This window comes from Ictidomys tridecemlineatus, unplaced genomic scaffold (genome assembly GCF_052094955.1).
Source record: "Ictidomys tridecemlineatus isolate mIctTri1 unplaced genomic scaffold, mIctTri1.hap1 Scaffold_3482, whole genome shotgun sequence".
NCBI classification, from domain to species: Eukaryota; Metazoa; Chordata; class Mammalia; order Rodentia; family Sciuridae; genus Ictidomys; species Ictidomys tridecemlineatus.
Window position 1 is genome coordinate 124410 of NW_027522413.1, and position 12747 is coordinate 137156.

At 43.3% G+C, this 12747-nt stretch overlaps 2 pseudogenes; both read left to right on the plus strand.

The window, feature by feature from the left end:
• The first annotated feature begins 5739 nt into the window (after nt 1-5739).
• LOC144373288 (myb/SANT-like DNA-binding domain-containing protein 3 pseudogene) lies at nt 5740-6893 on the plus strand (annotated as a pseudogene).
• Nucleotides 6894-6967: 74 nt separating this feature from the next.
• LOC144373285 (autophagy-related protein 16-1 pseudogene) lies at nt 6968-9634 on the plus strand (annotated as a pseudogene).
• Nucleotides 9635-12747: the final 3113 nt, after the last annotated feature.

Below are 12747 nucleotides of genomic sequence, written 5' to 3' on the forward strand. Positions count from 1 at the left end.
GCTTGCTTGTGCATCAGTCCTATGATGAACCTGTCACCTGTTTACCCCACTAAATTCACATGACCAAGAGTGGAGGAAGCATGAATCCCCAAGGGACAATCAACGTGCTATTACCAGCAGAAGGGGAAACACAGGGTTATATCTCAGTAATACGGTAACCCTGGGTTCAATCCTTTGTCCTGCCAAACAAAACAAAATAAATGAAATGGTCTGAGATGAATCCACAGGCAGACAGACCAAGAATACCCCCAGATCTTTCCATAATACAAACCACCTCAAAGATGTCCAAATCTGCTTTCAGTCTTGCTCTGCCTACACGGCTCCTGAACACAGGAACCTCAAACTCAGCATGTCCCAAATCAAACTTAACTACATCTAAACTTGCTTCTTTTTTATGTTATCTTCCCATTCACCTCGTTTCCCAAGCCAGAAATATGAGAATCACCCTGAGGCATGAGTGGAGAGAGTAGCTGGGTATATAAATATGGAGCCCAGATTTCAGAAGGAAATTATCATGAAAACGCATGAGACCACTTAGGGAGAATTTGATAGTGTGAGCAGAGAAGAGGTAAAATAGACGGAGTCTCAAGGAACAACTACATTTAAGGGAAAGTATTCCCTTAAAGAAGAAAAAAAGGGAGAAACAAAGAGTCTTGGCATCACAGAAACCCAGGGAAGAGTGTTTTGAGAAGTGGGAAAGTTTGATTGAAAAATGCCACTCTGGTCATGTATAAGGAATGAGGATGTAGTCACTGGGCTCCACAATTAGAAAACCATTGGTAATCTTGACCAGACCAGCATCAGTGGAGTCCTGGCAACAGGGATTATTAGACTGCAGTAGGCTGAGGAGGAACCAGGAGAGCATGTGGAGACAGGGAGAGTAACTAGCCTTTTCAACAAGCTTCACTATGAAGGGCAGGATCTGGGTGCAACTTACGTTTGAGGCATGGATTTAATTTTATTTTTAAGGCAAAAGAGATTCCAGCATACAAAATACTGATGAAAAAAGCTGGTAATGAGGCAAAGGGGAACACTACAGGAGAGAAAAAATAAAGTCCTTGAGGAGATGGGAAGGGATTTAACTGTTGAACAAATGAGAATTAGTCCTAAGAAAGAATACCAACTTCCACTCTGATAGGAGAAAAAAGAGATAGAGGTCCGACTGGGGACACATTTACAAGTTGGGAATATGGAAGTCGATGGAATCCTTGATTTTGGGGATATGCCTGTAATCCCAGCAACTGGGGAGGCTGAGGCAGAAGGATCAGGAGTTCAAAGCCAGCCTCAGCAACTGAGTGAGACCCTGTCTCAAATAAAATGCAAAATGGGGCTGAGGACATGGCTTTTTTTTTAATCATCAAATGTTCTGTTCTAAAATATTAGAGAATATCAAGAGAAAAGCTCCCTTAAAACTGTTCTTTTTCTTTTGAAATTTTCTATTGTTTCCACCACTCAGCAAAGGCTACCTGCTTCTAAGGCAGGATCAAGCTTACAAGGCACAAGCTGGATCCTTGGGAAAACTCCTGCTTCAATTCAGGGGAAGTCATGCCTTGGTGGGTTTGAATGAAATTGTTGAGGATGTGATTCCTTGCGACTTTGCCAGCATCGTCCCACTCTTGTAGAAAGCTTAAGAGCCTGCTAATTACTGCCTGTTCTTTTATAAAAGTCATGATCAATCAGTAGTCCTGAGGTGGGCTCACTACCCCCAAAGGAGTACACTTCATATGTGATTCCAGGAAGGGTGTCCACTTAGCCTAGCCAAGCAAGACAACTGGGTGGACAACTGTGGATCAATCTCCAGCCCTGGAACTGCAGCTGGTAGTGGATAGTGGAGGCAGCTGGACAATGAAACCAAAGGGCACTGTCTTCACAGGATACTAATAGATGCAATATGGAGAGGAGAGACCCTCTGGGTTGGCAGAATAGGACACTGCAGGCTTCCTACCTTCACAGCTGTGTGAGGGGGTACATCTTCCATTTATGACTCAGTTTAAGCTTTTTGATGTTCCATAAACAAGACAAACATATATATTGGGCAAATCTGGTGTTTCAAACCCAGCAACTGCCAGGAGTGGTGGCTCCTGCCTACAATCCCAGCAACTGGGGAGGCTGAGGCAGAAGGATCAGGAGTTCAAAGCCAGCCTCAGCAACTGAGAGAGACCCTGTCTCTAAATAAAATACAAAATGGGGCTGAGGACATGGCTTGGTGGTCGAGTGCCCCTGAATTCAATCCCTGTTACTCACCCCCCTACACCCACCCACCCCCCCAAAAAAAAGAAAAACCAAACCCAGCAACTGAAAACTACCATTTTGGCTCCTTGCTGGTAGACCCTCTTCTTTCTCCTTTCTTTTTTTTTTTTTTTTATTGTTGGTCGTTCAAAACCTTACACAGTTCTTAATACATCATATTTCACAGTTTGATTCAAGCGGGTTATGAACTCCCAACTTTACCCCGTATACAGATTGCTGTATCACATCAGTTACCCTTCCATTGTCTTTCTCCTTTCTGTTGCCATCCCCTCCCTACAGGACCATCCAAGGCTCCCAACTCTTTCTTTTCTTTTTTTTTTTTTTTTTAAAGAGAGAGTGAGAGAGGGGAGAGATAGAGAGAGAGAGAATTTTTAATATGTATTTTTTAGTTCTCTGCAGACACAACATCTTTGTTGGTATGTGGTGCTGAGGATCGAACCCGGGCCGCACGCATGCCAGGCGAGTGCGCTACCGCTTGAGCCACATCCCCAGCCCCCCCAACTCTTTCTTTTCAGATGCTCCCAAGTGCGTCCCTCCAAAAAGCAATCATTTTCACGGAAATTAAAAAAAAAAAAAAAAAGAAAGAAAAGCCTGTCTAGCGCCAGGTGGGGAACATTTTAACTAGACAGGAAGCTCCTTTCAAGTCCTCTCCTAAATTTCTCCGTGAAGAGGAGGAAATCGCCATAACTTTTCATGGTCTCCAAGGCGCCTCCACAGAGCAGAGCCTGGCAGAAGCGAGGAGCAACCCTGCTATGCTGGGGGCGCCCCTGAGCTGCTCAGGTTCCTCTCGCCTTCTCCCAGGACGAACTCCGCTGGGATGCCCTACACTGAGGCGCAAGACCCTGGGCACCTGCGCCCCCTACTGGCCTCAATAGATGCTTGGAAGCGCGCGGTTCTTCAGGTCAAACGTGGGTGACAGTTAAGAATCTAAGTAACTGACTGAACTGCTCCCAACCGCTTGAACCCAGGACTGGAAACTGAGTCTGATCATCCCACCTCTGAGCCTAGGAACACCTTTTCCTATTTCAAGTATTTTCTACTTGAATGGAAATAGGACAATAGGTCTAAATAGAAGCAGGTGTCCTGGCGAAGGATTTGGTGGTCAGCGGCTTAGGGTCACCTGAGGACAGAGGGGGTCTTGCAGGGTCATGGGGCCCATTGGCCACGGGGTGGAGACCTCCAGTGCCAGCAAGCATGGAGCCCTCAGAGTCATTCTTGATAATACTAATATGTGTTTTCCTTCCTTTTTCATAAATACCAGTTAGAATATTACATTTTTTACTTTCTCAGAAAATAACATTTTCAAAAATTAAAGGAAGAATTGTGGGAGAGAGGATCTGAACAGTGGATTTGGAGAGTCAGAAGAACCACTGAGAAGGTAATGAAGGTAATGCATAGAGCTGGTATGTCCATTAACTCAAGTGTGACCTCAAGGAAAGAAGTGCTGGACTCACCTAGGGAGTTATTCCTTTGTGGTTCTGCACCCAGATATCTGGGTATGGGCTTCATGCCACTGTGGGTCTATGCTGGCAGCAGTCACGAAGGAGAGCTCTGTGCAAGTGGAGGAGAGCAAGGGAAAGCTGGAACCCACCAGTTCCTCTCCATCTGTTCATCACCACATTAAACCAGAAGAGTCCTAAATTTATAATCTAGACTAAAATTATAATTGATATTTTAAGAGAACATGCAATTCATAAATGTGTGTGCACCTAATATAGGTTTCAAAATACGTGTAGAGAAAAATGACAAGAATTAAAGGAAATCTATCATCACATATAGAGTTATAAACATTTGTCTGTAAAAGGTAGAACAAGTACAAGAAAAGAAAAAAGTGTGTATGGCTATAGAAGATTTAAATACTACAAGGGTATTTAGATTATTATATCTAGCAGATAGAGAAGAAACATTCATTTCAGGATTACATGGAACATTCACCAAAGTAAACTGTAAGGTACATCTTGGTTATAGATTTAATCTTGTATTTTCCACACATACTTAAGTGCTGAATGTTGGGTCCCTCACCGATGGCACTATTAGGAGTGGTGGAAACTTTGGGAACTGGGACCTATTTTGAGGAAGTAAAGTCATTGGAGGCATGTCCTGGAAGGAGGCCATAAGTACTTGGACCTCTTCTGCTCTCTCACTTCCCACACACCATGATGTGAATACCTTTGCTCCACCACATGACCCCAACCAAAGTGTTTGGCTTCACCACAGGTCAAAGAAAAGGGGCAAAGAATCCATGGATTTAACCTTTTAAAACATTTGCTTAAATATATTTTTCCTTCTTTTAAGTTGTTTATCTTAGGTATTTTGTCACAGTGTTGGCAAGTTAACTCATACAATATAAAGTGAGTCTCAAGATTTTCTTAAGAATTTTTTTCAGTGTATATTATTTGACAACAGAATTAAATTATGTGTCAACATTGTAAGTATCTGAAAGATAACCAAACCTTTTGGAATCGAGTAGCATATTACTTTTTAAAATACATGTGTGTTAAAAAAAATTACAAGGGAAATTGGAAATTATTTTGAGCTGAAGGATAACTGAGATTCAACCAAGCAACAGCAATAGTAGGTAGATGAAGAAGATCTTAAAAGAGCATTTCTACGTCTACCTGGTTACATTAGAAAAAGACACATAAAATCAAGGATGTCTTGAGCTCCCACCTTGGAAGCTACAAATAAAAGAAATAAGCCAAAGTAAATGGATGAAGGGAAATAATAAAGATAGGAGGAAAAATAAAAGAGAAAATGATGACACCATAAAGAAAAACAATAAAATGGAAAATGATTCTTCAAAAAGCTAAAGAGCAAGACCAAGCAAGAGAGAGAAGCGCAATAAGCAATACCAAATACAAAAACCATCTCAATAGATCCTAATGTACTACAATAATGTAGTATTGTGTATCTTCCTGTAAGGTTCTATTGTAAAAAAAAAAACATTTAATTCAATGACAACATATTTTTTTTAAAAAACCAGAAAAAAGTGAAAAATCTGAATAAGTATATATACATGTGATAGTAACCAAATTTATAAAAACATATCAAATGTACTCTAAAACTATGACTTCATTGGTGATTATGTCAAATATTTAAGAAAGAAATAAGACTAACCTTATCCAAAGTTTTCTGATAACATGCCCTGGATATATGATACAGCCAAACCCATAATATGAGGTCAGAAGGATCCTGGTCACAAAATGCCCAAACCACACTTAAATGTTTTATTAAAACTTATAACTAGTATCACTTTTTTCAGTGCTGGTGATCAAACCCAGGGCCTTGTGAACCCTAGTCAAGGATTCTACTGCTGAGCAAGCACCTCAGTCATCCCAAGGGCGCCTACCGACCGGCAGGCGGCGGTGGCCCGCGACAGGGCGGTGGATTCGGGCTTTGTGGCCGCGGCGCGCGCGGCGGGGCCTGGCCGGCAGGGGGCGCGCGGCGGGGCCTGGCCGGCAGGGGGCGCGCCGCCGGCGCCAGGCGCTCCGGAGCCCGCGGCCCTCCCGGCCGCTCAGCCCGCGAGAGGAGTCGAGGCCGCCGCGCTCGCGCCTCGCCGGCCCCTCCCCGGGTCTCCGCGGCCGCCGCGCCACCCCCTCAGGATAGCTAAATGCCCAGAGAAACAGAGTGGAAAATGCAAAACAATGAAATTATAAAACCTGCCAAATACTTCTCAGAGTGGGAAAAGAGCATCTTGCTTGCTTTGGTAGAAAAGCACAAATATGTGCTGGAGTGCAAGAAAAGCGATGCCTGAACTATCGCCCTCAAGCAGCGGACCTGGCAAGCGCTTGCCCACGAAGACAACTCTCAGCCCAGCGTGTCGCTGCGGGATTTCAAACAGCTCAAGAAGTGCTGGGAGAAGATCAAGGCTCGGACCAAAAAAATTATGGCCCACGAAAGGAGAAAGTGAAGCGAAGCGTCAGCCCACTGCTGAGCACCCACGTCCTGGGGAAGGAGAAGATGGCCAGCATGCTGCCCGGGCAGCTGTACTTTCTGCAGAGCCCGCCCGAGGAGGAGCCCGAGTACCATCCTGATGCCGCAGCCCCAGAATCATTTGCTGTTTCAAATAGAGAACTGTGCGATGATGAGAAAGAGTTCACATTTTCCGGTATGTGAGGGGACCTCTCAACCTGAACCCTAGTGTTCAGCTGTCAGAATAACAGCCAATAAAAACTACAGGAGCAAAACCTCTCAGGAAGGTGCTTTAAGAAAGATGCATGAGGAAGAACACCATCAACAAATGTCCATCTTACAACTGCAGCTGATACAAATGAATGAGGTGCATGTGGCCAAAATCCAGCAGATAGAGCGAGAGTGTGAGATGGCAGAGGAGGAACACAGGATAAAAATGGAAGTTCTCAATAACAAGAAGATGTATTGGGAAAGAAAACTACAAACTTTTACCAAGGAATGGCCTGTTTCTTCATTTAACCGGCCCTTTCCCAATTCACCCTAAGACTTTGGGGTTGGCTCCCTTGTAATTAATCTGTGTTGGCAAAGGAAATCTGGAACATGAACTTGCGGTCAGTAACCTGTAACAGAGCTACAACTAGGAAAATTAGAGTGGTAGTAGTCACTTATTTAAGAATACATTCAGGTAAACAGCTGCACCCTATGTATCCCTTAAGTGGCAATGAAGCTGTTATAGTTTCTGAAAATTATCTGAGTGCTATAATTCTGAATGTATTGTCTCTTAATTAGAATTCATATAAGAACGATGTGTGAGTGTTGTATCTTTTTTTAATCAAATGCAAGTGTGACTATAAAGGAGTGTGGCTGATTTTTTTTCTTTTTTTAAGCAGACAACAGAATTTTTCTATCAAATGAATGCTCTCCCCATTGAAAGTGGCTGTCCAGGCAGGGTGCCCACCCGTTTCTCCAGTGGCTGTGTTATTACTCAGAACTTGCTAGAGGTCTTTAAGGAATTTCTGCAAAAGCTGCAGCACCTCTTTCACTTTTTCCAGTGTCATCCTCTGACTGTGGATTTTCTGTTTCCAAAAAGCCCAGCATTTGAAAGGATAGTTTCTAATGTGGCTCATAAACTGCCATTTAAGGCTCTTCCAAATACTGTCTCCAATAGTAGAGAGTTTTGTTGGGAACTAAGGATGTAACAACTTTGAGGGAGAAATGTTTATTTAGGTTTCTACACTGTTATGTTTGTTTTATTTAAAAAAGACTTGGAATTAAAAAAAAAGAAAAAAGTAAATCTCAAAAAATTACAAAATGGACATGGCATTGGGAGCACCTGTGTCTGGAGTTGATCTCTGGGGCTGCTCTCCTTCCTGTCTCCTTTGGTCCCCTTATGTTGTGGTCGGAGGCCTCCACTAGGATAGGAGTCCCTTAGGTGCTGTGGCAACATGCCACTTCTTCAGGCTTCAGTGTTGCTGGCATTTCGAGCTGACATGCCACCTTGCAGAGGAGCTGAGGTGCTGTAACTGGATGCAGAGAGAGTCTTTGGGGAGATAATCCTGCAGTTCCTGGACACAGTGGCACATGGAATGTTGACATATCCAACCAGACCTTGAAGGACAAATATGATGCCATGAAGGTCATTTTACTGTCTTTGAGGAGAACCTGAGGACAACTACTGCAGAGAACCAGGAGCCAGTCACTAGGCAGATGGCCAACAAGGCCCAGGAAGCCAGCTGCCTCAATGCAGAGAAGGAAAGGGACTCCAGGAGACAGCAGGCCTGGCTGCAGAAAGAGCTTGCCGAAGCCACAAAGGAACCGCTGCCCATTGAACAGGATGATGACACTGAAGTCATTGTGGGTGGGATGAGCACACAGAGGAGATCTCCCCTGTGCAAGCTATCAGCAGAGCAGCTGCTAAGTGACCCTCACAGCCCGCTGGAGGTCTTCAGGATTCTCTGTCTCTCCGTTTCCACTCCCCCAAGACAATGTGAGCACTCATCCTGGCTCTGGTAAACATATGAGGGTACCAACTACTACTGCCTTATGTGTCTTTGATGCACATGATGGGGAAGTTAATCCTGTGCAGCTCAGGGCAGGTTCCCTATTACTGGCCACAGGTGAATGGAAATGTTAAGTTATGGGAAGCATTTGGAGACAAATATGAGTTCAAAGGCTCCCTATCTGGTAGTAATGCTGGAATTACAAGCATTGAATTTTTTTTTTTTGAGAGAGAGAGAGAGAGAGAGAGAGAGAGATTTTAAATATTTTTTAGGTTTTGGTGGACACAACATCTTTATTTTATTTTTATGTGGTGCTGAGGATCGAACCCAGTGCCCCATGCATGCCAGGCAAGCATGTTACCACTTGAGCCACATCCCCAGCCCCAAGCATTGAATTTTCTTTTTTTTCTTTTTCTATTTTTTATTGGTTCTTGTTGGTTATATATAACATTAGGATTCATTTGATAGTACTAGGGCTTACAACTTCAAATAATTTTGAAGCTGGACTGTGGATGATTATTGATTATAGCACATGCTCACAGGACATAGTGGGAAAGTGTTCCCTGCTGATTTCCTGCTGGACAATGCATGGATGTCTCAGGAAGTCATGACCTGACTCTTGAACTCTGGGATCTATGCAAGAAAGCATAAAGAGAGCATTTGCAGGATTCAGTTACAATGATGTTGTTTGCACAGAGCAATGTGTGATGAGTGGACTTTTTGACAAGAAAAGTCATTTCAGGGACATCTGGTCAGAGTGTGGTGTGAGAAATGGAGCTGTTGGGGAAGATTTTTGCTTTGGATCTAAACCCAGAAAGGACTGAACTTCTGAGCTCTTCCCATGATGACTTGCTGAAAATCATTGGTTTTCAGACAAATGCTCTCAAGCAGAGGTTCAGTGCACCTGGATTCAAGTGCAGCTCTGTACCAGAGTCTTCAGGCCTGATTGCAGTTATGTGGCAGCAGTCTTGGCCAAGGGCTCTCTCTGTTCTCTATGTCTGGATAGTGCTCACAGGGAAAGAGGAGAAGGTTCTTTCAAAACAGCACAGCTGCTCCCTTAGGCTGGATTCAGTGAGGCCCGACTGCTAAGTGAGCCAGACTTACAGTGCATGGGGAATTTCTCTAGAATTCTTTTGCTGTCAACGAGTCTCTGCCTAGGCAGGTACAGCTGGATTTGGAATGCACTGGGTATGGTTTACAGTCTTGACTCCAGTGCTCTTCTTGTCTCTCCCAGAAGCTCTTCTGTCAACACTGTGGTGTGGTGTCTCTCCAGTGTGCATGTTGTCAGTGTGAACAAAAGCAGCAAATCTATGCTAAGGGCACAGAATTGATGACCTTCAGGAGAGTAGCAGGGATGCACACAGTCCTGTCCTGTGGGCACAGGTCCTTCCAGAGAAGAGCCCATGTCATGCAACATGGTGGCCTTCCTTTGTACAGGATTTCTGAGAATTTTGACTAAGCTCTCTAATGGCTCGGAGGAAAAAATACTGAAACAGCCTGACCCTGCAAGTCACCTGGCCAAGGATCAGGCTCTTGTCTCAGTTGGTGTGGGAAACACTAGTAATTCTGATCTTCCATACCTCATTGGGGAGCCACAGGGTCCCCTCTAGCTCTTCTCACTGGATGACAGTGCCAGTGACACCCACATGTCCAATTTTGTCCGCAGCTGTGCTGCTCCCATCCAGTTCTACCAGATGCACAGCTATGGGAGGCCATCCTTGCATGTGATTTGAGTTACCTCCCTGGCTGGGTGAGAGACGCTTAGAAACAACTGTGTTAGAGCCTTCCCCACCCTTTTCCAGGTCTGAGGGCTTGTCCTTGCAGAGGCATGTCTGGCCACTGCCCTGAAGACCCAAGCATCACCCCTGACCTTGGGATGCTGCCCCCCTTCATCTTCATTGGATGATACTTTCCCTGGAAGTTTTTGTTCCCCAATAAAAGCCCACTCCCTGACATGTTCTCTCTCTCTCTCTCTCTCTCTCTCTCTCTCTCTCTCTCTCTCTCTCTCTCTCTCTCTCTCACCTCTTCTGTAAACCTCGCCACCACTTTAGGTGGCTGGAGGCAGGAGCTAGGAGAAGCCATCTCAGAGCTGGTATTAAAGGTAATGAGAGTCTTGTCTCTTTAATTTTAAACTCCCTAGCAATTACTTATGAACCAAACCTTCTTTCAAGAATCAAGAAAGGCAGTCTTCAAATTACAGGGTGGGTCAAGCCCATAGAGACATTTTGATTTCTTTATTTTTATAATCTTTCTTACATCACTGCATAATGATAAACTTGCCAGAAGACAAACTTTGTCTTCACTGGTAAGTGAGCTATTCAGGACAAATAGTATAAACATGAAAAGTTTTCTGGATAGAAAAGGCACAGACAAGTAAAAGAATGTGTACAGGGCAATGACCCAGACAGAGCAATATGACAACTGTGGCAAGAAGAAGAATGAGAAGAAGCCACAGAAGATTCAATGAACAGGACTGAAGGTTTTGTTGTGCACAGAAAATTTTATAAATTCACATGACACACAGAGGACCAACAGTTACTTGCATTAATAATTTTCCTTCATTGTGTCCAAGTCCTTTAGTTTGTCCTGGTGACAATGACAGTACCTGAGCCAGGAGAAGAAAAAGAAGAGATGTCGAAGACCAGAGTTAGAGAACCCAGCCAACACCCCAAACTACAGAGAAAATAACTGAATCTAGGGAGTAAAAACAACCAGTGTGTAGGACACCACAAACAGCCTGCACCCCAAATCATACACAGTTTAGCCTTTACCACACAAGGTTCCAGGACTTCCCTCTCATTAGCATGCATATGCCACATAAAAAACCAAAAGTCGTCAGATATGTCTCTATTATTTAGAACAACAACAAAAAAATTTGATGGACAAGTATTCCAAATGAACTTAACTTCCAGTTTAAAACTTGTTAGGTATAAATTTATAAACCAATTGTGAGTATAATTTTTTATGTGCTGTCTAGTTCAATGCTTTGCAATGAAACTTAAATATGTACAGAATCACACATATATAATACACATATGAATATATGTGATATATGTATATGTTAAAATATTGATCAAAGGCTGGGGTGCTATTCAATGGCAGAATGCTTACTTAGCACACAGAAGGACTTGAGCTCAAATTTCCTGTATTATGAAAGTTGATCAAAATGTTATGTATCACAAAAAAAGTAGTGTGGTAAGAGGAGAGCGGGTCAGAGCCAGGCTCTAGTTCAGGAATCTGGGGTCTATGAACAAGAAGAGCTGGGATGAGCCATGGTGTTACACCTTAGCTGGTACATGGGAAAACAGTGATGCGGAAGACTGTGTTAGAAGGAAATGAAGATGTGGCTCAACACCACACCCACCATGGCAGCTCCAAAAGGGGAAGTCAACAACCTGATGTATGCTTAGCAGTTCCTGCCAGCTGGGTACTGTGCTTAGCACTTCACAGATGTTTCTTACTTAAAGGCCACAATTAAAAATCCATGAAATTGTCCATTTTTATTTGACAATTGAGGTCATCATCTGAGAAATAAGTATTCAGGGCAACCAGAGAAAATAAGGACTAACATGACCCAAGAATATCTGGCATGAGAATTTCAAGGTTCAGACTTAGAGAAACCTGAGCAGAAGTGATTGAGGATATGGCCATGCAGGTGATTGGAGACTGAGAATCAATTGGTGCTCCCAAAAGGCAAAACAGAAGACACAGAGTGGAATGATGTGTCAATAGTTTGAGGAGTGGGGCCTCTGTTAACACTCAAATTAACCTAGGAATATTGAAGAGAGCCAGAGAAATTTGGTGAACATACTTATCTGAAGAGGCAGGCAAGAGATTGGGGCAGGACTGAAAGTCAACCATGTGAAATAAATGTGCCTTCCACCCAGTGCTTTCTTCACAGTCCTCGTTTCCTTAGAATCAGGAACATTTTGCCACATACTGAGGTCCCCCTAGGTGAAGAAAAGGAAGCCACTCTAGAGAGTGTGGAAGGTCTATAATAATGAGACAGAGCCTAGTGAGGTGGAAGGAAGACCAACTAAAAAGCTAAGCACTTTATTAGGTCTCTAAGCCGTGTAAACCCCAGCTTGTCTATTAAAGTCTCAGTGCCACACTTTGCCAGTTGGGTCGTGTAAACTATAAAAATATAGTAAAACCTGTCCTACTATAAATGAAATTGGAAAAAACAGGCTCCAGGCGAATATATGTCTCCCACCTATAGCCAAACTTCCATAGAATTTTTTGTTTTTGCCTTTTTATATTTTACAATAATTACATTTTTTTAACTTTAGAAGTTTACAGTCATATGTAGCAGTGGATTCATACATCTATGCAATTTCAGTTCATGATTTGCCCCTCTCCCTCTCTCTTTTTCCTCCCATCCTCCTTCTCCCAAATATCCTTCATCTACTCTACTAGACTTCCTTTTCCTAATATAATAATTTATATTTGATTGGTTCTTTCTACCTATGTATAAAGGTGGAGTTCCCTGTGGTATATTTATATGTGCATATAACAACTTTTTCAGAATTCCTTTTGGGGCTGGGGTTGTGGCTCAGTGAAGAGCACTTGCCTCTCATGCCCAAGT